Source organism: Monodelphis domestica, chromosome 7, assembly GCF_027887165.1.
Source record: "Monodelphis domestica isolate mMonDom1 chromosome 7, mMonDom1.pri, whole genome shotgun sequence".
NCBI classification, from domain to species: Eukaryota; Metazoa; Chordata; class Mammalia; order Didelphimorphia; family Didelphidae; genus Monodelphis; species Monodelphis domestica.
The window spans coordinates 100,937,104-100,962,472 of NC_077233.1; the positions used below are offsets into that span (position 1 = coordinate 100,937,104).

At 37.9% G+C, this 25,369-nt stretch overlaps 1 long non-coding RNA gene across 2 annotated transcripts in view; it reads right to left on the bottom strand.

Annotated features, from left to right (window-relative positions):
- Positions 1–24,518, bottom strand: part of LOC130455494 (uncharacterized) — a 36,708-nt gene extending 12,190 nt beyond the window's left edge. For both annotated transcript variants that reach the window (XR_008913501.1, XR_008913502.1), the window contains exons 1-2: positions 24,050–24,518; positions 8,035–8,117 (exon numbers count right to left, since the gene is read on the bottom strand). This is a non-coding gene — a long non-coding RNA (uncharacterized LOC130455494). The remainder of the gene's footprint in view (positions 1–8,034; positions 8,118–24,049) is intronic.
- Positions 24,519–25,369: the final 851 nt, after the last annotated feature.

Consider the following 25,369-nt stretch of genomic DNA (forward strand, 5'->3'; position numbering starts at 1 on the left):
ACATATTCATGTGATGAAATCCAGGAAATGAAATGGGGAAATGGTGGGATAGATTTGAGTGAAGAGTAATTGAGGGTAAAATAGAAGTGTTCTTATTGTGGGAGTGTACTATAGCCCACTAAATTGAAGAAAGGAAATACACAAGGCATAAAGTAAACAAATTAGAAGTCTAGAATGAAACATTAGTGAATGAAATGAAAGGAAACTCAAGGGAAATGATTATCTTATTTTAGACTTTGTGATCAAGAAGGGGAAGACAATTAGGCATATTTTAACATGCAATCTAGATTTGAAAAGTACAAATTCATAGAGTTCTGTGAAACAACAGGTGGGATCTCATAATCTAAAAATTCTGTAAGGGAAGTCAGCCCAAGAGACAGCAATCACTTAAGAATGGAATTTGGAGGATACAAAGAGAAAAGGAAGAGAGCTTCATGCCATCTAAATGAGTGATGTGAGTGCACAAGGGACTCATCAACTGACTTAGATTTCTGAAAGACAAAGACAAATTATGAAAACAAGGGCAGACAAATAAAAAATAATATAAACATGCTGTGATATCCTTTAAGAATAATATGCAGAATGTGATACACATTTTTGGATATAGCCAATATCGGAGTTTGCTTTGGTTGGCTTTGCATATTTTTACAAAGGTTTTCTTTTTCTTTTCCATTTTTTCCATCTGGGAAGCAGGTAAGAGAATGAAGAAATAAATTTGTTAACATCTTAATTAGAAAGAAAAAGATTATAAAGTGTCAGAATTGATAAACTCACAATAAGTTGAGGCTGGCAAGGAATGCCAAAGGCAACAAAAATGTTCTGTTTTGTTGATGTTGTGTTTTTTGCTTATATGAGGTAAAGAAAAAGGTCAAAGAACGTGCAGGAGTGATAATGATAATAACTAAAGAAGAAAAGACTGAATGACAACTTCTATATTGCTTCAGCCTTCTTTATAAAAAAGAATGTTTTGGAACTGAAAAGATGGATAAAAAATAACTAATCTGGAAGTGAAAGACAAATAATAGAGGAATTAGCTGTCCTTAATGAGATCAAGTTAATAGATGGAAATAAACTATATATCAAGATATATAACCTGGCAGAGAAGACTACTGAGCTGTGGTCCACAAGAAAGATGATGCTGACTAGGAGAGTAATGTAGGACTGGAGAAGACCAATTATCTCAACTTTCAAGAAAAAGAAGAGACCAGGATCTGTTAACTTTGTGACTTGAACTTTTTTCTGATGTATTTTTCTAGAATAGCTTTTCAAAAGGATAATTATTGAAAAGGTAGTGATGATCACAAAGATACAAAATATCATCATCAAAAATAAGTTATGCTAGTATAACATCATTTCTTTTTTTGGTAGGGTTATAAGATTAGAGTATCAGGGGAATGCTATATTTTAGCAAAAATAATAAATGAATTTTTTACATTATACCCTTGAAGGAAAGACAGAGAATTATCGGCTAGGCAATAATGTGGTTATATAGATTTCTAATTATATGAACTAGTTCAAAGCCTATAGACTCAAAGAATCATCATTGACGAGTTTGTGTCAACTTGAGGCAAGGTCTCTAGTAGAATAGACCAGGGATCTATCTGTCCTTGACCTGTAAATATGTAAATGGCATGATTATTAAATTTTTCAAATGCTAATAGCTAATATGTTGAATGGTAGACCCATTACAAGAGGGTTTATTTATTTACTATAGAACTCTGGTTTAAGTCTAATAAGAAAAAAATCGATTTTGCAAGTACAAGATGAGGTTAGCAAGGCTGAATAGGCTGGTTGTCTGAAAAAATCTGAATGTTGGGAGAAGAAGGAGACTACAAAATCAATATGAGTCAACAATGAGATAGGGCAGCCCCAAAAGGTAATATAACTTTAACTATAGTTAGAGAGGAATAGTGCTTGGAACAAGGGGAATGAAGGTAGTCATATCATGCATCTTGAGTATTGTGTTAATTTCTGAGTGCCTAATCTAGACATTGATTAGTTGGAGAGTATCTTATGAAAGATGGCCCAAATGGAGAATGGCCTCACATCATGCCATGTGAGGATCAAAAGGAAGATTTGGGATTGTTTAGTTCAGCAAGGGGAAATCTTTGAGAAACATGACAGCTGTCTTTATATATTCAAAGGGTCATCATGTAGAAGAAAAAAAAGACATTTGACCCTAGGGGCCAGAATTAGGAAATAATGGGTGGAAATTGTAGAGAAACAGGTTTCAGCTCAATTTAAGAAAAAATTTTCTAACACTTAAATCTATCAAAAATATTCCTTCTAGGGTTGTCCCTTGATTGGGTAATGGCTGAACAAATTGTGGTATATGATAGTGATTGAATACTATTGTGCTGTAAGGAATGATGATCTGGAGGATTTCTATATGAACTGGGAGAACCTCAATGACTTGATGCAGAGTGAAATGATCAGAACCAGGAAAACAAGGTACACAGAAAGTAAGACATTGTGGAACAATCCAATGTAATGGACTTTGCTACTAGTAGTAATGCAACAAGTCAGGACACTCCCGAGAGACCTATGGGAAAGAATACTAAACACATTGAGAGAAAGAACTATGGGAGTAGAAATGCAAAAGCAAAACATATGGCATCACTTATCACATGTATATATGGAAATGTGATTTGGGATTTAGGCTTTAAATGATTGTCCTATAGCAAAAATAATATGGAAATAGGTATCAAGTGATAACATTTGTACAACCCAGTGGAATTGCTTGTTGGCTCTGGAGGGGGAGAGAGAGAGAAAGAAAATAAATCATGTAAATATGAAAAAATATTTAAAAAATAAAAATTAAAAAAATCTTTATCCAAAAAATCCTTCCAATTAGAGGTTTTCAAATCTTGTCTAATAATCACTCATTAAGTATATCATAGAAGGCACAGTACAAATCGGACAAGATGGTTTCTGAAGTGCATTTCAAACACTGAGATTCAGTGATTTTGTCATATTCAATCAATCAAGAAACAATGATTAAACTTCTACAATGTGCCAGGCACTGTACTAAGTGCTGGGGGTATATATAAAAAGAGGCAAAAGAGAGTTCTTGCCCTCCAGGGGCTTATATTGTTGAAAATGCTCATTTTGCTCTAAGCCTCATACTTGATCCCCAGAGAATCAAAGACTGGAAGAAAATCCCTCAGATTTTCTTCAACTCTAGCATTCTATGAATCCATGAGTAAGCAATAGCAATCAGGATAATGTAATAGCATTCAAGAGACCTGGCTTCCCTTGATGCCTTCATTATGTGACCAATATGATTGTTTTGTGCACATTATATCATGATTCCCAGTTGCAAAATAAAGGGAAATGAACTTCTGTAAGTTTTAGTGGCACATTAAGAATGTATAACTTCTTTGAGAAGATAGCTCTATGGCTTTTTTTTGGGGGGGGAGGGATTTCTCCTCCTCCTCCTCCTTTTCTTCCTTCTAACCCTCCCCTTTAAATTAGATTCTGTGGTTTTTATTGAATCAGACTCTGAGGAATCCAACTACATGAATCTAAACACTCAGATCACAGAAACTACTTAAGTGCAATTTCCAAAATGATGCTAATTGCAGAAGTTTCTATATGATTATGCCCCTTCTCGCTGCTGAGAAATGTGTGAGATCATGACAGCTTGTTTTTCATTTACCACTTTGTCATGACCTGCTATTGTTCACAGACTGCCAGTGTTTTTAAATCACCTTTCATTGGTACACTGATGACAGTGTGTATAAATGAAGAATTGGCTTTTTCCACAAGAGTATTATTTGTGCTTTCCTACTTATTAATGCTTTTTTTAATCAGTCATTCTGTTTTCTGTGACAGATTATTTTAATTTATTGAATGCATTATATATACAAATGTCTAGTTATTCAGTGTTGTGCCTTGCAACTATGTTCTCAGTAGCTACCTAGATTTCAATAATTTTGATATTTATTGCATTTGAAAACTCAGCTCAATCTAAATGTAATAAAATATATCTAGTAATTCCTACCTTTAAAATTGTATATTATGATGCCTTTGTTCCTCTAGCAAGGCTCTTTTCCTATCAAAGGGGATGGATCTCAACTTATATTGGGTAAGATGAGCTAGCCTTAAGACACAAATCATCACCAACTTATAATACTACCTTTGTTCTAAACTTGTGAAGTAGCATGATAACAGATTTGGATATTATATGATGCATTCAGATGCTATCCACTCTCTTGGCCTTTCCCAGGAAGTTGGATGACCTGTTACATATAAATATGCAAAGACAGTAAGGAAACCACCTAGAACTCTCCTCTCCCCATACCAAACCAGCCTAATTTGGTTACTATACTGCTCCCTCAGCTCCTAAATGGTTCCTAGTCCTACATATTCCCAATCACCTAGAGTCCTACCCTCACTGTCATTCTTGATTCATAACTCTTACTCAACTTCTATATTTAATCAGTTGCTAGGTCATATTGCTTTACCTTCACAACATCTCTCAAATGTTCCCTTGTCTTTGCTCATACAACCACAACCCTACTGGTTTGTTGTAATAACTGGTATCCCTGCCTCAAGTTTCTCCCCACTCTAATCCATCCTTTACTCAATTGCCAAGATGATTTTTTAAAGTATAGGTTTAACTCTATCACCTTCCTTCTTAATGCTCCTTCCCTCTCATTTCTCCAATTAACATTAGTGACTCCCTGTTGTCTCCATGATAAACTCCAGCTTGGTATATAAGATCTTCATAACCTGGTTCTCCTCACCTTTCTAGCCTTCTTACACCTTATTCCTTTCCATGCACTATATTCTAGCAACATTGTCCTACTCAAAGTACCTCAAGAAAGAATCTATCTCCAATCATTATACCTTTGCATTAGCTATCCCACACTTGTGGAATGGTCTATCCCCTCATCTCTGCCTCTTACTTTCCCTTCTGTCTGTTATGACTTAACTCAAACTCTATCTACTCCAGGAGACATTTCCTGATCCATCTCTACCCCTCCTTGTCCTGAGCAGGTCACTTAACTTCTATATGCTTTATTTCCCCCATCTGCAAAATGAAGATAATAATAGCATCTCCCTTTCTAGATTTTTGTGAGGATAAAATGAGATAATATTTGTAAAGAGCTTTGCAAGCCTAGAATAACTATGTAAATGCTAGCTATAATAGACATCATCATTATCATCTCCCATACTTGAAATGCATTTCACTCTTTATCTTTATTTCATAGACTCTCTTCAACATGGTGCAGCTCAACAATCATCTTCTACATGAAAAATTTCTTGATTTCTCCATCTATTGGTGTTCTCCCTTCCAAATTATATTGTATTTAATTGCATTTATTTACACTAATCTATATGTATTTATTTGTTTTATCCCTATTTGTGTCTCTGTCTTCTCCATTTGAATATAAGTTCTTTGAAAGGGGTTTGTTTTATTCTTTATATTTGTATTTCTAGCACTTCACATAGTACCTGGTACATAGTAGGACTTGATAATGCTTGATGGTTAGTGCTTCCTTTTCTAAATGTCCATAAATCATCATTTGAATAATAGGTTATAAGACTTTGCCCAGAATAAAAATCAAGCCCACTAGCCTATGGCTTGCTGGCACACCATTCTTTTCTCTGTTTTGAAAATTGGAACCCCAAGGGGCAGCTAGGTGGCTCAGTGGATTGAGAGCCAGGATAAGAGATCCTGGGTTCAAATATGGCCCCAGACACTACTTAGCTGTGTGACTCTTGGCAAGTGATGCCACCCCCATTGCCTAGTCCTTACTGCTCTTCCAATACACAGTATTGATTCTAAGGGAGAAGGTAAAGGTTGAAAAAAAAAGAAAATCCAGACCACAGTTGCTTTTCTCCAATTTTGTAGCACCTTCCTCATTCTTTAAGATCTTTTAGTGATCTCCAACAGGTGTTCTGCATCCACATATTCAGCATTTCCATGAAAAGGACTTAGAGTGAGAAATAGCAACTTTTGTTCCAAAGATTGATAATACAGACCCCCAGTTCCCAATAAAAGGATGTTGGAGAGAAAATACTCCTCTCCTAATTTTATGGGTTGGAAAGTGATTACATAACTTTCCCAAGATCACACTGGTCATAAGTAGCAGATTCAAACCCAGGTCCTTTGGCTCCAAATCTAAACCTTTTCCTACTCTACTGTGGGTTGACACAGTAACTTCCCTTGGACTGTGAAATGTATATTATGCCTGAGTGTGGAAAAATAATTTCCCTGCTTTATAGTGGTTAGAGTGCTGGATTTGGAGTTTGGAAGACTCAAGTTCCTGAATTCGAATCTGACCTCAGTCACTTATTAGCTATGTGACCCTGAACAAGTCACTTAACCCTATTTGCCTCAATTTCTTTAACTGTAAAAGAGCTGGAGAAAGAAATGGCAAACCAGTCTAGCATCTTTGCAAAAATCCCAAATGGGATCATGAAGAGTCAGATAGGATTGAGAATGAGTCAACAACAACCCCCAAAGTCTTGAATCATCCAGTACTTATCGACAGTGTGGAAAGAATGCTGGAATGAGAACCAGGAGAACTTAATTTTAGCGTAGTCTCAGTCATGACTGTCCTGTGTGACTGCGGGGTGTCCTGTAAGCCCTATGATTTTATAGTTGGAGGAAACAGAGGTTTCCTTTCTTTTTTTCCCATACAAAAGTTCCAGGGGCTTTTGGAATGTGAATAAATCATCCTAATTTATACTTTATGGCAAGTTCTCATAGTTGCATATTATATTTTCTTGAAATGCATTCTTACTAGAAGTATAAGTTTTATATGCAGCCAAACATTCATTTTTGTTTCTCTTTTGCCCAGTTTTGACATAAATATGGCTCTTTGGTGTTGCAGTGACATCATTTCCTAGTGCCTTCCAGAGCCCAAACACTTGTGCGAGGAACATCATTTCTATCTGCCAACACTTCTGGAAACCACAGTTGGCACCTGTTGGGCATCAACCAGCAGGGGGAGTTTTAAAATATTGTGTTTTGGCAAGTGCTGGCCCTTTAAAAATCTTATTCTATTCAGAAGGGAAAAGATAACAATATTCACAAAACAGTTGTCAAAAAAAACGGCTCTCCACAGTGTTTGGTGATTCTGTGGTGTCTATTTAATTGGATTTTTCTCTTCCCGAATGCTTTCAACGTACTCAGATTCCTCCACAGTTGGATTTTTCTCTGCCTGTTGAGGAATTCACTGAAGATAGTGCATGGCTATAAATAAGCCTCCCCATGCAAAAGTAACCATGGCAACCATCAGGCTTCAAACACTGTGTGTGAGCCTCATAAGTCTGCTCTCAACTTTGCAACAGCTTGGAACGGCCCCTTTCGAAATGCACCACTCTGAATTTGTATTTCTCACCTGACACAGACATTCTTTGTTCTGCCCAAAGTGTCCCCCATTAGGCTAGGTCAATCTTTTTTTTTTGTCAGTAAATTCGATAGCAGAAAGCCCACTTGGATCCTTTCTTTACCTTGATTTTGTTTTCTTCCATTATATTTACAAGAATCTTGGGTTACTAAAAGCAATCATTTTTGTTTAAGCTGTCTACATTGGGCCATCTAAAGGCAATATTGTGAAGTTTATTTTGGTTCTCTTCCCATTCACCATTTTCTATCCTTTTCTCTATTCTGTGGTCCCTTCTTCCCCCCTTTTCAAGATCTCAGTGTCCCTCTTTCATCTAAACTGAAAGTCTAGATAGTCATGAACACTATAGTATAAATTTAATTCAAAGTATTCCCTCTCCCTTCAGTAGTTACACTTATAACTTCTAATTATGAAAGATTTTGCCTTTTATGGAATTTCAAGCAAGTATAAGAGGAAAGAAAGAGAAGGCATTTTGGGGAAGAAGTACCATGGTGGGAACTTAGGGAATGATAATGTTAGGACTATAGGCAGCCACAATGGTTACCTTCAAAGCACAAGGTATTAACCATCACTCTGAGGGAGCCCAATCCAGAGGGGATGCTACATGTACAATATCCTGCTCCATCTATATAAAAATTGGTTTGTATTTCAGGAAACAGGTATTCTCACCTACCTGACTTCACACCCAGATTATTCCTCTGATGCCTTCAATCCTGGGCTGCTCTTGGCTGTAAGGATTCTCTTGGTCCTTTCCTGCTAATATTGGAATAGTTAAGAATTAATTCTAGCTTGGTAATTTCCTGACCTTTAACCAATGCTCCCCTTTCCCCCCTTTTCTGGTTTTGATCTAGGCTTGATGTTTCTGACTTTTGCTCCCTCTGGCTTGACATCCTTCCCTCCAACTCCTGGTATTGAACATGCTTTGGCATTTGCCAACTTTGGCTCCATTTCTGCTTCAGATTCTGGGACTCAGTCCCTTCTGCTGTGAGACAGATAGGAGTGGTTCACAAGCAGGGGCCAGGCTGGCTTAACTGCTGGACCTTCACCTCTGACTTGCCACCGCCTAGTGGTTATATGCCATCAAAGGCAGCCCCATTTCTGTGACGCAGAACCTCATTAGATGGTTTGCTATAGAGCACAGTAATACATTTTGTTCACTTCAATATGGAGGTTGGGGCAGTTTTTCATAGCTTCACTAGCTAAGCTTGCTAAAACCTGGGAAGTATCTAAACAAGGAGCTTGACTCTTGGCTAAAGTGACTTTGTTTTCTCATTAAATAAATTGCTTACAGATTTTATTAAATGGAGTCGGAGGAGATCTCAGTTATAAATTGGACTTATCTTTAGCCCCAGACATTGTTAAGAAATATGCATAACAAATGACTCTGATCCCCAAATAAAAAGAAGGTTTAATTGAATATGATTAACAGCAGAAGCTTAGAAAAGAAGAATTTGGGAATGTGCTAACAGTTTGCAAATATGCTTACAAATTTCTAGAGTGTAAGCAGAAACCAAGGCTGCTCACCAAAAAACCTGTAGCTATGACTGGAACTTAAGTGAGATGCCTCATTGGTGAAGGCATTTTGCAGACTGTTCAAAAGGTATGAAAGATTTCTGAGAAATAGAGATTTTGCTCGGACAATAACAACTACTTATTAAGTACACAACAACCTAGCATCATAGAGTGCAGAAGTAGGAGGGACTATAGGGGTCATCTCATCCAGGCTTCTCATTTTATAGGTCAGGAAAACAAGATTCACCTTTAGCTCCCTGAGACATTAACTTATTTGTTTTCATAAGAATGATAGGGCAGGAATTTGAACTCAAATTCTGTGACTCCAAATCCATTTATCTTTTCTACTATAGGAAATTGCTATATACTGAAGGATGAAGTTAAGATCCTCAGGGGCAAGAAATGTTTATTTTCCTCCCTTCTGTCTGTATTCTCAGGTCCTAGTATAGTGCCTTGTATAGAATAGCATTTAAAGAATGCTTGGTGGGGGCAGGTAGGTGGCTCAGAGGATTGAGAGCCAGACCTAGAGATGGGAGGTCCTGGTTTCAAATCTGACCTCAGATACTTCCTACCTGAGTGACTCTAGGCAGGTCACTTGATCCCCATTGCCTGGCTTTTTTTGTCTTGGAATTAAAATACAGTATTAATTCTAAGACAGAAGGTAAGAATTTTTTTTAAAGAATACTTGGTGAAATGCTCAAGTTCCCTTCTTGCTCTTAAAATGCTGGGATTTTCTATTGAATTCTAGAGAAATATGCACTGAAACCCACAGATGAAATAAGAATACCCAGGAAAGTATTCTCTAGTACAGTATGTGGGTGTTTTAAAATTAAATTTTATGAGAATGCTTAGAAAAGATTCTTTTGCAAAATGCTCTGCTGTTTTAAGTATTGTTAGGAAAGTAATATGGTTCACTTTAGACCTCTTCTAAAAATGAAATGGGCTGCCTCCTTAGGAAATAAGCTCCCAGCCATTAAAGATATTCAAATGAGAGGCTGGGTGACCTTAGGAAAATAATTTTAAGCTTCAAGTTTCTATTTTATAAAATGAGGGAGGAAGGAAGGAAGGAAGGAAGGAAGGAAGGGAGGAATGGAGGGAAGGAAGGAAGAGAAGGAAGGAAGAGAAGGAAGGAAGAGAAGGAGGGAAGGACCTCTGAAGTCCCTTCTGACTCTAAAACCTGATGCTAAAATTTAGTGTCAAATAATAAAGATGCTTCCAAATGTGTGTCCCCATAGTTGCAAAAATAAGGCAGGGAACAAGAGCTATTAAGAGTAGACTGAATCTTAGTTTCCAGATGCTGTTTTCTTTTTTTTTCCAAACTTCTCTCCTTATCTGGGGAAATCTTTGTCATGGATTACAAATGTATGACTTATTAACAGAAATTGGAGGGTTTCATTCCAATTCTTTAATGAAATATACAACAACAAGAGGAAGGAAATGATTCTGACAAGTACATTTCCCCAGATTCCAACTTCATCAGTGACTTGCACCTTTTGGGGGGTTACTTTCCTCTTTCTTTTTATGGCTTTCATTGTCTCCGCTCTCCATGGTACTTGCCACACTGATTTAGCAGTCTCACCTTAAACACATTCATTTTGTCTGTCAGCCTGCAGTCCTCTCCAGCTGACACAAGTCCCGCCAGCAGGATTCAGAAAGCAAAGCAAGAGGCCAGGCTTGTCAGTGTGGTGACCCGGAACAGAAGCCAGGGCTCTTCAATGTGTGTGCACTGGGGTGTTAAAATGCCTACTGTGCCCTTAGTCAGAAGGCCAGGGGGAAGTGAAGGCGCCATCAGCAGATCAACAAGAGGTGTAATGTGCTTCAGGGTGGCTGATGATTCCTGAATGTCATTCATTCTTAGGTCTAGGGGGAGTATTAGTCTTCTAGCTCAAAGGAAACAATCAAGGCCAATAAAAATGAAAGCAGTTCTCTATCATTGTTTCCTTTACCCTTGCCCTTTGTGGTGTACAGTCTTACTCCAACAAATATTTATTATTCTCCATATAGGTTAAGGCCTTCAGAATGCTATCAGTTCATCCCAACTCTATCAAAACCCATAACATTTGTTGGAATATTTTCAATCACACATAATACATGAAAGGTTCTCATTAGAAAACAACCATGACATAATATTATCATTTAGTAATTTTCTTTGAATTGTGCTACAAAGCAACACAAATATGACATCCCATTCTGCAGGAAACTGCCACATTTGTATTCCTAATATACAGGTTTGACAAGGCCAATCCTTTGCTCAAAAAGCTTAAGTGGCTCCCCATTCATTCTAGGATAAAATGCAATCTCTTCTGTCTAGCATTTAAAAGACCTTTATAATTGGATTCCACTCTTGTTTCATGCTTTTTGCACATTGCCTCCCCACCCTAAACTCTCATACACTATATTCTAGCCAAAATGGCCTACTTACTGTTTCCTGTATGTAATATTCTATCTTCCACCACCATGCTTTTGTCTGTCCACCATGCCTAGAATATTCTCTCTCTCATCTCTGCATTGGAATGTCCCTGGCTCTCTTGAAAACACAGCTCAAAAGCCATGTCCCCTTGGAGCTCTCTTTTGATCCCTTCAGATGTTAGTACCCTCTTCCCTCTCCTCCTCCAAATGACTTTGTATTTATTCTTTATGAATTTTGGACATGCTGTACATGATGAGCTCTTTGAGATCAGATAGTTTTGTTTTTGGTTTTGCATCTCCAGGGTCTAGCACAGCACCTTGGAGGTGCACATTAATTACTTATTGAGTTGATTTGAATTGACCTCCTTTATAAAGGGCATGTGCCAGAACTACAGTATCAAAAATTTAAAAACTGACCATTTTAAATTGTTCAGGTCCATCCTATATACTTATTTTCTCACTTGTTACTTGTCTTTCCTCACATGTATACATTGTCCATGTCATCCATCCATTCATCCCAAGGAAAATAGTTAATCAGGTAGGCAACAAATATATTAATTTATTGGTATATGTTGGTCACTGTACTAAGCACTGGGGCTATAATTATAACTAAAAAACTCTGCCTTCATGTAGCTTACATGTTAATGTAAGGCGACAACATATAAAAAAGCTGAAAGCTGAAAGTAGGGGAATGGTGTTGAATTCCAGAAAGTCAAAAGCACAGCCAACTTCTGGAAGATGGCCATTTTGAGTCCTTTCCAAAAATGGAGGCATGGGGGAAATTGACCAATAAGAGGAGACCAGCATAGTGGTGGAATATTCCAGGGTGACACTACATCTGAGGGAAGCATGGTGCTGAAGTCTACGAAATTAAACACAAGACTGGTCATAGAAAGAAGATCAAGTATTTCAGTTAGAACTCTGCTGAATTATGGAAGAGTAAGGGTCTATGTTGATGAAAGGAGTTTTCACATTAATGAAATATTGGCCCTTGCAGAATTAAATATGTATGCATAGTACAACTTGTGTTTTCTATGTGGGACAAGATCTGGCTGTCTCTTTGGCACAAGGATAGTCCCTGTCCCTTGGTCAATCTTTGTCAGATCTACAGGTTTTCTTCATCATGCAGATCTTCTTGTACTGTATGTAATGAAGTGACCTCTCAAATTTCCTTAAAATTTGTCTTGTATGATCATCTCATCCTCAAAGCACACAGGGATAGTTCTCCCTAGTCCACATCTTTTTGCTATCCTTCCTTGCCTTCTCACCCAAAATAATAGTTCAGGAGTAAGAATAATGCCAGATCTAACAAAATACTCAGTTCAAAGAAGATCCAAGAAAGGGTCTTTGGACTTCCTTATTGGTTGGAAGGACTGTGAATCAAGAGAGTTTGAGTCTTGGAGACTGTGCAGCAAGTCTATACTTCTACCAAGCTCAGCAAACTCATTACATTAATTCGGAGCCCAAAACTGGGGTGGGGGAGAAATATGCACATTATTGGTGCCTCCTGGAAGACCATCTGTACCTACTTTAATCAGGAGTTAAGTCATCTCTGCAGGATTTTGTTGCCCCCTTTTACTTGAAGCACATAGTTACTCCACCTTCCCTACTCATATAGTCATAGCCAGTATTGATATAGCACTTTAAAGTTTACAGAAGGCTGTTGTTTCATTTGTGTTATTTCATTTGATTTTCATAATAATCCTGAAAGGTGGGTCCTATGTACTGATGTGGAAACTGAGGTTGAGATGTTAAATGACTTGTCCAAAGTCACACAGCTGCTAAGTATCTGAGAAAGAATTCATATTTAGGTTGGTCAGACTCCACGTTGTGCAGGCACAACTCTACCCACTGTACCACCTACTTGCCTCTCTAGATAGCATAAAAGAGAGCTGAAGTAAGGAGTCTCTTGTTACAACATCCCAACGGACCTTCAATGCCTTTTTAAATTTTAAATCCTTACTGTCTGTCTTGGTGTCATTTCAAAGACAGAAGAGTGGCAAGGGCCAGGCATTTGGGGTTAAGGGGCTTGCCCAGGATCACAAAGCTAAGAAGTGTCTGAGGCCAGATGTGAAGCTAGATTCTCTTGTCTCCAGGCCTGGTGCTTCATTCATGATGTTACTTAGCTGCCCCAAACTGCAGTATCTTTTGCAGTGATGCTCTTTCCAGCTCTCAACATGTTGACTACCTAGGTCAATGGCCCCTTTGGATCTTAGCTGCCTGGATGGCACAAACCTAAACATTTCAGTTCAATCTGACCTCTGGAGTCTCATCACTCATGTTATCTTTTAGGATCTGTCAGATCTTTTTTGTTTGGTCATACCACTGATTCTGGAGCCTCCTAACCAGACCTTCCTTGTTCTCTCCTACCCCCTGACTAAACACAAAAATTATCAGAACATGTATGCCCAGGAAAGCATATGGTGTGGCTAAAATGATTTATTTGCCTAATGCCTACCAACAACCAATAATCACTGTTGACGTGGGAAATGCATATGAATAAGAATAAAATGGCACATATGCCCATGAGTTTAACCAATATGTCTTAGCTGACACAGGGGATGTGTCTAGTTAAGATTGCTTTGTGATTGGCTTCTAGTAGATCATGCTTAAATGAAACAATGGATAGATGTCGGAGCAGTGATCCTACTCTTAGAGGTTTTCAAAGTGGAAAATAAGAAGGTTTTAAACCATTATATTATGAATTGAGATATTGGGTATGAATTTATAGTGCTTAACATTGTGCTAAGCCTACCTTTTTACAACTAGGTAATAATATCTTCCCTTATCATTTGCATTGACTAGTTGCAGATTTTATAGGTGTTATTAAGACATGGTGAAGAAGGGAAGAGAGAATAGAAGAGCATTTCAGGGTCTAAAATCAGTCAGAAAGCATTTATTATGTACTCACTATGTACCAGGCATTGTGCTGAAATGCTAGAGAAATAAAGAAAAGCAAAGATGGTTTCTGACCTCAAAGAGATTAAATAAAATAGAATATGGCTGAAAAGGAATTCCAGTTAGAAAGCTCTTAATCTTTCTAGGAAGGAAACTCCTTCATGGTAGGGTCTAGATGTGAAGATAGTAAGGAGACTAGAGGCTACACAGTGGTCACTAGAAAGAATGAGGGATGTTTCTCTCTGGAGAAGAGACTTATGGAGGAGTACATATCAGAGTTAACGTTACACATATTAAACATGTGTGGAACAGTGATTAGACTTGTTTTGCTTGGTCCTTAGTAGGCAGAACAAGGAGCAGCGAGTGGAAAAGAAGACAGATCCTATGTAAGAGAAAATTGTCTACCAATTTGAGCTGCAGAAAAAGAGAATTGATTGACTTGGGTGGTCATGTCATGAAGGCTAATATCTCTTGTCAGAGATATTGTTTCTGGGGGTGGAGATGGATCTAGATAACATTTGAGGAAGTCTCTGAGTTGGAGAATCTGTGCTCCTGCAAAATCAAAATCAAGAAATTGACAAAATGTGAATTGGGTTTGACCAGAGAACATTTTTAGGGATGTAATAAATTATGAAAGGTTTCCACTAAAAAAACTATTTTTGAGTTTGCAGAGCAACTTTACATGTTATCTCACTTAATTCTCAAAATAATCCTGTGAAGTAGGTGCTATTATCCTCATTTTACGAATGAGGAGATTGAGGATTAGAGAGGTTAAGTGACTTGCTTAGGGTTATACAGCTACTAAGAGTCTGAGACCCAGGTGGATCTTGGGTCTTCCTGAGTCCATCACTGATTCCTTTATCATCTGGCTGCTTGTTATCTAATCATTTCCCAAACCATTAGGCTTTTTTTTTACCTTCTACTTTCTCCTCAATAATTGGTAACTTTCAATAGTCAATTGTATTTTCTGATTAGAACATCATATTTCATCAGCTTCTAATCTCTTAACAATGACTTTCATATTGATGGGGTTTGGGGAATAGAGAAAGTGGAAAAACAGAAGGAGAAAAATTAAAATAACATTTTTGGTAAAGGAATAGAATAGTGACAAAAGGGAACTAGTAGAACTAACTACCTGGGGATGATGACTAGCACATTGAATGAGAGGTGTAAAAAAAGAGGATGCAAAAAATCTTGACAGGCTAGAATATTGGAATGAATCTAAGAAACTGACATTTAATAGAGAGAAAAGCAAAGTGTTCCATTTGGCTTTCAAATATCAGCTTCTCAAGTCTAAGGTGGAGAAGCTGGTGGGGTAGCAGTATGTCTGAAAAAGATCTGGGGGCTGTAGTGGACTGCAAACTCAATTTGAGTAAGCAATATGTTATGGTAGGCAAAAATATGTGACACTGACCTGCATTAAGAAAAGCATACCTTCTAGGAATTATGAAATAGTCATCTATTTGTTTTCTGTCCCCACCAGAACACATCTAGAGAAACTTATTCAGATATGGATGTCACATTTTAGAAGGGACACTGTCAAACTAGGACTGTCTGGAGGAGGACAGGCAGGGTGGTTAAGGATCCTGACTTCATACCATGTGGGGATAAATCACTACAGATGGCTATCCTAAAGAGAAGACTGGGGGGTGGAGAGTGGGCAGAATAGCTGTCTTCCAGAATTTAAAGGGATGTCACATGGAGGAGAGATTAGACTTGTTCTGTTTAATCCCAGAGGGTATAACTAGGAGCAATATGTGGAATTAGTTTCAGGAAAAACTTCCTAAAAATTAAAGCTAGCTATCTACAAGTGGAATCATCTACTTCAGGAAGTGATGGGTTCCCCCTCACTGGTTCAAGCAAAGATTGGATGACCAATTGTCAAGTAGATAGCACTGGAGATTCCTTTTTACCCCCCTGCCCCAAGTATGAGATAGACTAGAGTTGGCTAGTAAAATAAGAATGATTTTTTATATTTTAATATTTGAGTATATTTAAAATTCTTAAAAAATATTCTTAGTTCAAGGGTCATTTAGAAATGGTGGGGCCAAAAGGGTGAGATTGGCTCATGGGTTACAGATCCTTGGAGAAGATGGTGGGTGCAGTTTATTAACATATATCTCTCTATTATGCACTTACTATGTTCCAGAGATGTGTGTGTGTGTATGTGTGTGTGTGTGTGTGTGTGTGTGTGTGTGTGTGTGTGTGTATGTGTATTATATAGTAGGCAAGAGATTCTCAGCAGAGAGGGCAAAAGTGGGAAATATCTTTTTCAGAAGGTGGAATTTAAGCTTCATCTTGATAAAAGCAAGGGGAGCTAAGAGGCAGAATTGGAGGGAATGAGCACTTCAGACATGTGGACAGCTAGTAAAATGATCAGTATCAGGACTGAGTATTGTGTGGGAGAGATAGCAAAAGGATGGGTGTTGCTGGATCTTGGAAAGATCTGGAAGACCGGAAAGGTAGGAAGAGGCCAAATGGTCTGTTTGAGCCTGATAGTGAACCAGTGGAGCTACGTTCCAACTGTGAAATTCTGCGATTTGTGAAAGCTAAGAAGGTAAGAGAAATAGGATGCAGAACAAAATGGTATACTGCTCTGATTGTATTATTGGGTTATTTCATGTTTCTTCTATGGTATTTGTTGTTGTTCATTTTTTTAGTCATAACTGACTCTTTGGTGACTCCATTTGAGGTTTTCTTGACAAAGATACTGGTGTGATTTGCCATTTTCATCTCCAGATCATTTTTTATATGAGGAAACAGCAATAAACAGGGTTAAATGACTTGCCCAGGGTCACACAATTATTACATGTCTGAGACCAGATTTGAGCTAAAAAAAAATGAGTCTTTCTGACTCTGGGTCCAACCCTCTCTCCACTGTGCCACTTAACTGTCTTAGAATATTATAGTTAAATACACAATAAATGCCAGTTTAGTACTGCTTAGCAGGTCAGAATACTTTCAATATGTTTCAAATTCTAGTCCCAAACATGAAGGAAATCATCCTAGACTTGACATCAATGAATCTAGGTTCATGTCCCAGAACCAATATAGACTCTCTGTGCAACAATGGGCAAGTAACTTCACTATTCCATCCTTCAATTTTCTTATCTGTACACTGAGAGGACTAGAATAGAACTGTTTTCTCTCTCTTTTTTAAACCTTTACTTTCCATCTTAGAATCAGTACTGGGTATTGGTTCCAAGGCAGAACTGTGGTAAGGGCTAAGCAATGGAGGTTAAGTGGATTGCCCAGGGTCACACAGATAGGAAACTGTCTGAGGACAAATTTGAACCTAGGACTTCCCATATGTAGGTTTTGCTCTTAATCTACTGAGCCACTTAGCTGCCCCTAGAGCAGAGCTTCTTAACATTTTAGTGTCATGGACCTCTTTGGCAATGTGGTCAAGTCTATGGATCCCTTTTCAATATAGTTTTTAAATTAGGAAGAGGGAAGGGTGGGGTGGGGTGGGATGAGGGAGTCAATGAGTTTAATTTGGGACATATTGAGTGTAAGATGTTCATGGGACTCATATTTTAAATGTTCCATGGAAAGATTAGGGCTAGATAAGATGTGGAAATCATTAACATAGAGATGACCACTGAATCCATTGAAGCTGATGAGATTGCCAGGTGCGAGAAGAGGGTCCAGGACAAAGCTTTTGAAGATATCCACCATTAGTGAACATGACCCAGATGAAGACCCAACAAAGGAGATTGAGAAGTGTTAGTCAGACAGGTAAGATGAGGGCCAGGAGACAGCAGTGTCAAAGAAACCTGAGAGAAGAGAATACCAAGAAGAAAATGATGTATAGTGCCAAAGGCTGCAAAGAGGCCAAAAAAGGATGAAGAAAAAGGTCATCAGGTTTGGTAATTAATAGATCATTGGTAATTTTGGAGAGAGCAGTTTAATTTGAATGATGAGATTGTAAACCATATTGTGGGGAGTTAAGAAGACCGTAAGAGGAGAGGAAGAGAAGGCATCAGTAGCTGACAGCCTTCTCAAAGGGTTTATCCACAAAAGGGAGGAGAGATAAAGATGCATAGTTGTGATGGCTGGACCAAATAAGGATTTTTTTGAAGATGAGAAGACAAAGATGTGTTTTTAGGCAATAGGAAAGCAGCCAGTAGACAATGAGAGATTGAAGATTAGTGAGAGTGGGTACACAGAGTGGGCAATCCGTTAGAATGAGATCACTTGTGATGATAGAGGGTTTGGTTGGATCAATATGACAGTAAAGGAAAAATAAATGTTGGAGGGGATGTGGCAAAATTGGGATACTAATACACTGCTGGTGGGGTTCTGAATTGATTCAACCACTCTGGAGAGCAATTAGGAATTATATCCAATGGGCTATAAAAGAATGCATACATTTTGATCCAGCAATACCACCACTAGGTCTGTATTACAAAGAGAAAAATATGGGAAAGGACTTATTAATACAAAAATATTTACAGCTGCCCTTTTTGTGGTGGCAAAGAATTAGAAATTAAAGGGATATCCCTCAATTGGGGAATGGCTGAACAAATTATGATTTATGATGGTGATGGTATACTATTGTACTATAAGGAATGATGACCAGGCTGATTTCAGAAAGAACTAGAAAGACCTACATGAACTCATGTAGAGTAAAATAAGCAGAACCAGGAGAACATTATATACAGCAACTGAAATATTGTGAAATAATAAATTGTGATACTTTGCTACTAACAGTGGTACAATGATCCAGGACAATTCTGAGGGAGTTATGAACAAGAATGCTCTTCACCTCTTGAGAAAGAACTGTTGAAGCTGAAATGCAGAAGAAAAAATGTGATTTATCACTTCTTTATTTGGGCATATGATTTGGAGATTTGGTTTTATAATATGATTCACTTACAAAAATGTATAATATGGAAATAGGTCTTGAGTGATAATATATGTACAACTCAGATTGAATTGCTTGTTAACTTCAGGAGGGGAGAGGGAAGAAGGGAGGAAGAACATGAATCATATAAATTTGGAAAAATTATGTGAATATTTGTTATTAAAATAAAAATTTTAAAAGGCCACTTCTTAATGTGAGATAGGAATGAAGAAAGAAATAGTGGTGGAAGGCACTTGAGTGATAAGAGATGAGGAGGAGGGGAGAAAAATGAGAAGGAGCTCTTGGTGGGGAGCCTCAATATTTTCAGTAAAACATGAGGTAAGATTCTTGGCTTAGAGGGTGGGGATGGGGGAGCCATGGGAAATTTGAGGAGGGATGAAAAAATTTGGAAAAGGTCTTTTTTAAATCAGTATATTTACATTCACTAGAATTAAGTTCTTTGTGAGCAAGGACTGTCACTCTCCTCTTCTCCCCCTCCCCTTCGTCTAGCATGTGAATGCAAGCAGTTTTAAATGATGTCAAACTTCCAAACAGTAGTTCACTATATATTCCAAGCTACTGAAAGGTTTCCCAGCTCTAGGACTGATCCTATCTTGGGAACCCAGAAGGAAGGATTTGGCATTGATAATGATAATATGGGTGGTGGGGCAGCTTGGTGGCTCAGTGAATTGAAAGCCAGGTCTACAGATGGGATGCCCTGGGTTCAAATTTGACCTCAGCCACTTCCTAGCCATGTAACCTTGGGCAAATCACTTAGTCTCCATTGCCTAATACTTACTGCTCTTTTGCCTTGTAACCAATACACAGTATTGATTTCAAGATGGAAGGAAAGGGTTAAAAAAATGACATCATAGTCAATACAAATTTATTATAATATTTGTTTTGACAGTCATGTTTCCAGAGGGAGACATTCACAATCTATAGTGTTTTCATTTTTTAAAATCCACATACCCTAATTCCAGTTTTAAATATCCCCTTTACTTTGGTTTCCACTTATTGAGAAAATGGTTTGTAATGGACTCAAAGGTTGAGAGCTGTCTTCTTGAAATTTAAGGAGGTCCTTATTGGCAGGGCAAGGGCTCTGCTCTTTTTGGAAACATTTAGAAGTAAGCTATTCATCCAGGATAGCACACCCTCCTTGAAAGTTTTATATCCCAGCAGGGTTTTTGGTAGCATCCCTTCAATGCCATTTGTGAGCAAGTTTTACATCCATGAAATTAATGTCCATCTGTTAGCAAAATGAGGAGGCAAGGTGGTTGAAATACAGCACAGGAAGCCAGCAAATAGAGCTAAAAAGGATATCAGTCTCTCTCTGACTCTGAAGTTACTGGTGATTAGCAAACAACACCAAGGCTATCCAACATCTCTGGGCTGGTGTTCCTAAATTGGTCTTTACGTTGTGTCTACAGAGGTCACTATATTATATGGAAGGAGAGATTGTAGTTTTGGACCAGGATCTATCTATCTATCTATCTATCTATCTATCTATCTATCTATCTATCTATCTATCTATCTATCTATCTATCTATTGGTCTGTCTATCTATCTATCTATCTATCTATCTATCTATCTATCTATCTATCTATCTATCTATCTATCTATCTGTGTGTGTGTATTTTAAGAGGGACGATGCCTGGCATTTCAATGGAGCTGTCACTATTCCCCTGTAATGTATATGTATCAATGGAATACTTGTATGCTGCTTCACATTGAAAGCTTCCTGATGTCATGGGCTTAGAGAACCCTAAAAGACCATTTGGGGATGACTATGTGTCACAAGGTCAGTGGCAGCTACAACAATGGCATAGCTTGATAACACTTTCCCAAACTTTCTTTTCTTATTTTAAGAAGTCCATGGACCCTGGTAATCAGATCATAGGATTCTGACACTACCCCATGCTATTGCTGAATCTGAAGAAGAAGAGCAAGATTATGTGGCCTTTCACATTGAGGGAGAGCTGTTGGGAAAGATTTTTACTAAGTTTCTGGCTAGTCTCCAAATCAAGAAGTCTTGGGTTCAAGTCTCACTCCTGCTACAAAGGCAACATGACCCTGGTCAAGTCAATCGCTCAGGGCCCTAAACAATTCCCTAAGATCATAAGTTATAGAAAAAAATGACAGTATGCATTGATAGGGAGAATTAGTCACCCAGAGGTTTTTACACTAATGAAATCACAGTTCTAGATTGTTTTGGGTCTCTCAGTTGACAAATATTTATGAAATGTTTACATTGTACCAGGAACTGGACTAAGTGCTAGGGATATAAAAAAGGGAAAAATACTGTCCCTGCCTTCCAGGAGCTCACAGTCTATATTTAGATAGCAGGGAGGTAGATGAAAAAATTGTCTATACAGGAAATGTGGTGTAAATAGAAAGTAATCTCAGAGGAAAGGAACTAGGAATAGTAGTAATTGGTGAGTGTGAGTGTGTGTGTGTGTGTATGAGAGAGAGAGAGAGAGAGAGAGAGAGAGAGAGAGAGAGAGAGAGAGAGAGAGAGAGAGAGAGAGAGAGAGAGAGAGAGAGAAGAGAGACAGAGAGAGAGTGAGAGAGAGAGAGAAAGAGAGAGAGAGAGAGAGGAGAGAGAGAGAGATGAGGAGAGAGAGAGAGAGAGAGAGAGAGAGAGAGAGAGAGAGAGAGAGAGAGAGAGAGAGAAGAGAGAGGAGGAGAGAGGAGTGAGAGAGAGAGGGAGAGGAGAGAGAGAGAGAGAAGGAGGGTGAGAGAGAGAGAGAGAGAGAGGAGAGAGAGAGAGAGAGAGAGAGAGAGAGAGAGGAGAGAGAGAGAGAGAGAGAGAGAGAGAGAGAGACGAGAGAGAGAGAGGGAGGGAGGGAGGGAGAGAGGCAGACAGACAGATAGACAGACAGAATCAGAGACAGAGACACACAGAGAGAGACATACACAGAGAAAGAGAAAAGGCTTAGTAGATTTTGTTTCTCAGCTGTTTCTTAAGAGAGCTGCCCACCTGATGGGCTGACTTCCAACAGCAAAAGCATAGCTGTTTCAGTCAACATCTTCTTACTCCTGACAGGTAGAAAATATCCATATATATGAGAACTCTCAACTCAAATCATATTGGGTATGGGTACTGGTAGGAGAAGAGTTGGAGAGTAAAGGGAACAGGTCCTTACTGTTTTTGAGATTCAGTTATTAAGTGATCGGTTTTTATTGAAATTGAATTTTGCCATAAGAACAATGAACCATTGTTCAGAGTATTCCTGGGCACCAAAGTCTAGCTGGTCCTCAATGTGAGTCCTTGATTCACATACATCCAGGGTTCACTGGTAAGGACAGCCATTAGAATTAGAAGTGGGAATTTAAACTTGATTATGCTGTTCTAGATCGAGCCTATATTCAAACAGATTTCTTCTGCATCTTGTATAAAATGAAGGCATCCAAATATAAACACCATGGCATCTTGGAACTCAGTAGTATCCTCAAACAAGGAGATATCAGTCTTAGACTGCCCTACTGCTGATCATCTAACAAAGCACCATAAACCCCAAATTTCATATAAAAACCCCAAGAATATATCTTCAGTTGGGAATAATTTAAGCCCCATGGAGAACAGTGGGGATACCATGCCTGCATTCAATTACAAGCCTGAAGGAAACACTGAGAACATATTTGATTGTCATGGGGACCAAATCCTCTGCCAGAGAACATGGTGACTCAACATGTAGTGCTTCTTCTGGATGACTGAGACAGATTTTTAAGTGGTAATCTGAACTATGAGTCTAGCAGCTAATTTTTCAGGGCATGAAATAACCCACAGTGAGAAAAATGAGTAAGAATTGCAACTACTTTGGAAATAGATGGGCAAAAGGGGTTCAGAGAATGAAACTTTTAAAGATAAAATGGCAACTCTTCTGGCTTGAAAGCAATTGAAAATGCTTAGAAAATGATCTAAATTCTACTGTTCTAGACTCCTGCAGAGGTAATAGTGCATCATTTTGGAGGTGTCCAGAAAGTTTATTTTGTGCACTTTTCAAATTCAAGAATTCACAAACAGGATCTTATAATTTTGACATTTCAACAGGATGCTGAGATAAAAGCTTTTGGAAAGCTTTTTGTTGTCTCTTTTAGTTATTGCTTTTTTGGCAGCTACTTTAAAAGAAACAGCTCCCTCACTTGGAATGCACCAAATACTATATGCTAAATAATTATTTACTGCCAGAAAAGAACAACAGATTTCTTTAAAGGCTCTTCATGAATACTTTTTTTATGATAAAATAACAAAAGTTAACACTTCTTTGGAAAAAGGTCTTTGTTTACTTCCTTTTCTTCTATGATGACACATTAAAAGCAGAACTGAGGCAATGTAATTTATTAGATATCCATATTTAAAATTTTGAACTTTTAAGAAAAGAGCACTATTTTTGATAGTGATTACTTGTATGAAATTCTATTCATGCTCCATAGAATTGATAAATTGATATACCCTAAGTGACTGAGGTCACTCCTATGCTCAAGAAATTTCAGTGTCTCCCCAGTATCCTCAGGATAAAATGTAAACTTCTCCATATTTAAAGCTCACAATCTGGTTCCAGCTTCTCATTCTGGACTGAATTATACATTATTCCTCTCTGAAAATATCATATTTCAGCACAAAAACATTCCATCTCCTTCCCTTGTGCTTTGCATTGAATATTCTATATCCAAATTTTCTGCTCATTGGAATCTTCAGTTCTTGTTCAGGTTCAGTTCAGGCGCAACTCTTTTAAGAGGCCTTTACTGATTCTCTGTTGTTAGTGCCTCCCCCACCCCAATCATTATATGCTTTGTGTGTGTGTGTGTGTTTGGTATAAGTCTATATAATACCCTTTAAATAGAATATCAGTTCTTCGAGGGCACAGACATTTTTACTTTGGAATTAGTGTCCCTAGCATAATTTTTTGTTGATTGATATTCAGATAACTAGTATCAAATTTTTATTTTCCAAATTCTAATTGAACATTGAACATTTCTATTCATACATCCAATGTCAACTGGAAACATGCTTTTCTTACCTAAAACAGCTTCCTCTCTCCTAATTTCTTTTTTTTTTTCCCTTGGTGGAAAATAAGGTCCCACCACTTTTCCGATAACTCACTCAGAACTTCAGTCATCGTGAAGGACTGTGATATAAAAGGAATATAGATGACTTTTTCTTGGCTCTTGGGGGGAAAACCAGGATGTCTACTAGAGGTGGAGGTTGCAGAGAAAGATTCGGTTCTATGTAAGGAAAATTTTTCTTCCCATGAAAACTCTGTGAAAGTGAGATGGGCTTCCTGAGAAGCAGTGGGACTTCTCTTTCATTCTTCAAAGTTTAAGAAGAGCAAGTTGTGGGTCCATATCATGTTGTTCTACAAGGCTTCTGAGGTTGCAGTGACTTCAAGATTTTGTCATTCTTTTCCTTCCTCAATATCATCATATATAGTTACCAAGCCTTCATGATTTTACCCTCCAACCAAAACTTACATTCTCACTAACATTAATTAACCTTGTCAAAGCCTTTGTTGTCTCATGCCTGGGTCAGTGTAATAGTCATTGTCATCATCACCATCATCATCACCATCATCATCATCATCACCACCACCATCATCATTATCATCATCATAGTTTTACATAACCCTGTGAAGTTTACAAAGCTCTATATATGTGATGCCATTTTGTTCTCTCAATAACTCTGTGAGATAGGTATTATTATTATCTTTCAATTTTATAGATGAAGAAATTAAGGCAAGGAAGGGTTAAATAATTTACCCCAGGTTACACAGCTATCCACTTGCTTTACCAGTCTCTCCCTGTTTTATTGCATTGAAAGATCAATCTGCTGAAAACAACTGGATTCTCATCCATTCAATTAAGTTCAATAGCTACTATATTAAGCATAATTTTATATTATATTATGTATACTATGTGCTAGGAAATGTCCTGGAGAAATAAACAGCCTTACACTCAATGATGTTACAGTCTATCAGCTTAGGAAACCAAACATTGGTTCTTTTTCACCATCCAATGGATAAAGTCCAAAAGGCCAATTCACTTGTCTGATATGGAAGGGACTCCAGGATCTATAATGGTGTTGTGTGTGTGTGTGTGTGTGTGTGTGTGTGTGTGTGTGTATGCTGCTGCCACCAGGTTCATCTATATTTGCATTGTCCCTCAAACACATTAGCTAAGTGTCTCAATGTCCTTCTCTCTGCCTTCGAATATATTTATCCTATATATATCTATATCTCCTATATATAATATATATATCCTATATTTTAAGGATCACTGGAGACTTTCAGGAATATTGTAACTGCTCCCCTGTGAACCATGGCTAGGACAAGGACCATGATGGA